Source organism: Myotis brandtii, unplaced genomic scaffold (assembly GCF_000412655.1).
Source record: "Myotis brandtii unplaced genomic scaffold, ASM41265v1 scaffold1167, whole genome shotgun sequence".
NCBI classification, from domain to species: Eukaryota; Metazoa; Chordata; class Mammalia; order Chiroptera; family Vespertilionidae; genus Myotis; species Myotis brandtii.
The window spans coordinates 1,439,227-1,441,673 of record NW_005354039.1 but is presented as its reverse complement, the minus strand read 5'-3'; positions in this window follow the sequence as shown (position 1 = coordinate 1,441,673).

The window sequence follows — 2,447 nt, the reverse complement described above, 5'->3', positions numbered from 1 at the left end:
GGGAGCTGCCAGGAGTCAGGAGCTCTTTGTGGGCTGGTCTGGGAACCAAGAACTATTTTCTGAACAAAAATGCTGGCTCTCAGGCAACCAAGTTACCCGTTAACTGTTGGAACTGAGCCTTGCATGGTGGGGGTGTTCTGTGTCACCTGGAAAAATCGGGGATGACAGATGACTTCATTCGTCCCAGATACCAGATGAGCCCAGTAAGGAGTCGCTGACAGAGGCAGCGAGCGGGTGGGAACTCATGAACGCGGGACGGCTGGTTCCGGAGCCCGGCTCCACTCCTTGGCACCTGATTTATGGGCGCGTCTCGGTGCCTCGGTTTCCGCATCTGTGACATGGCGACCATGCCTCCTCCACAGGGTTATTGTGGAGATCAGAACCTGAGAGCACGCGTAGCGCTCCTGCCGCTGCTATCGGTTATCACTCCACTAAATGCAGGCGCCGCGCTTGTCCTGGGAGCTGTTAGATGGGGAAGCTCGCAGGTGCAGTGGCCGCACGGAGCCTGGGGCACAGCCAATGTCCCCGCTCTTCCCTTTGGGGATAGTGCTGCTCAGTCCATTCCGTACGTACTGGGCAGCTGCCAGGTGCCAAGCGGAGAGTGAGAGGCTGAGGTTCAGTCGTGGACGAAGCAGACGTGGCCCCTGCCCTACCCGGTGGTAAGACACAGGTCACTGGACCCCACCCAGGCGTCTGGCTCAGGGTCCAGGTGGGGCGGAGGATGTGCATTTTAAAAAATATATTTTGATTGATTTCAGAGAGAGAGAGAAACATCACCGATGAGAGAGAATCATGGATCAGCTGCCTCCTACACGCCCCCTCCTGGGGACCGAGCCCACAACCCGGGCAGGTGCCCTGACCGGGAATCAACCATGACCAGCAGGTTCATAGGTCGACGTTCAACCACTGAGCCACGCCAGCTGGGCGCGGACGTGCATTTTTAAGTTCCCGGGGAAGCTGACGTTCCCGGTCGGGAGACACACAAGAACCCCTGACCTAGGGCAAACAGTCCCCCTGCATTTCTGGGACTCCCTGCACCCACAGGCGGGGAGCAGCGGGCGGGTGATGAGGACTCGGCTGGCAGAGAACACGCGGCCCCCACAGGCCGAGGGCCCCAGCCTCTGATGGAGTCCTGCCCCAGCCTCTGATGGAGTCCTGCTGCCGCTGCGTCTCTCCGCAGGACAGATGTGCTGCCCCAGCTGTTCCTCAGCACCGGAACCAACAGCACCCACAGGCCCAGCAGGTAAGAGCCGCTTCCTCCCACAAAGGTGAGGGCTGGCATCGTTCCCGGCGAAGACACGCCCCCTCTCAGGCGTTGCTTTTCAAGGTCCCCTGAAGCCTGCAATCTCTGTCCCTGCCTGTTCCTGCCTCTCCAGTCAGCTGTTCCCCTGCCCCCTCACCGCCCCCCAGCCCAGGTACAGGGCACTGCGGGCCATGGGGAGGGACGCTGCCGCTAGGAGGGGGCCCACCAAGGACTCCAGGCAGCTCCTGCCTGGCTGCCTCATGGCCCTGCCTCCTCAGAGCTTTGAGTGCTGACAACAGAGCCCTCCATGCCACCGAGCCAGGCCAGTGAGAGACGCAGCACTTTGCCGCGTAATAAACATCCCGGCCGCCATTTGTTGAGACGAGCACCTGCTACAAGCTCTAGGGATCCTCACCCACCTCGGAGACAGATACTCCTACTGTTCCCATTTTACAGAAGAGGAAACTGAGGCCCAGCGAGAGTCCGTATTTGAATGCAGGGCAGTTGGATGCCAAAGACTGTGCTTAGTGGAGGGTGGGGGTTTGCTGGTGAGAACATGCCAGGATCCCGGGGTGGAGGGAGCTGGGAGCAGACAGACAGAGGAAGGGCAGGCGGGCAGCACAGCTGAGTGGGGTAAGTCGGGCCTTGTTTCCACGGGGGCCGTTCCCACTGCTCAGGTAGCAAATGAGAACAAATCTCGGTGGCTGCACAGAGCTATGGCCCCATGGTGGCTGCTGGCTGGTGCCGTGGGGGATACCGTCTGACACCACGAGCTCCCAGGCGTCTTTCCTCATCGGGACTCCAGGCAGGTCCCGCGGGGCGGCTGTCTTTCCAGGCCACGGACAGGCAGGTGCAGGGGTTGGCTTCGGGGTTTCCAGGAGCTTCCATCACTCAGGTAGCCTCGGGCCTTTGCAGCCAGCGTCTGGCTTGGGACTGACCCCACACTCCTCCTCCCGAGACCAAGGGAGCCGCACCTGAACCCCAGGAGGAGGAGCCGCAATTCCACAGCCCCCAGCACATCCCCCCCCACACACCTGCCTTTCTTCCTCTTAACTTTTCCACTGGGGTGAACATACGCATACAGTTAAGTGTAGAGTTCAGTGCAGCACATTCACATTCTTATACAACCATCACCACCACCATCTCCAGAACTTTTCACCCTCCCAAACGGAACTCTGCCCTATTGAACACTCACTCCCACGTC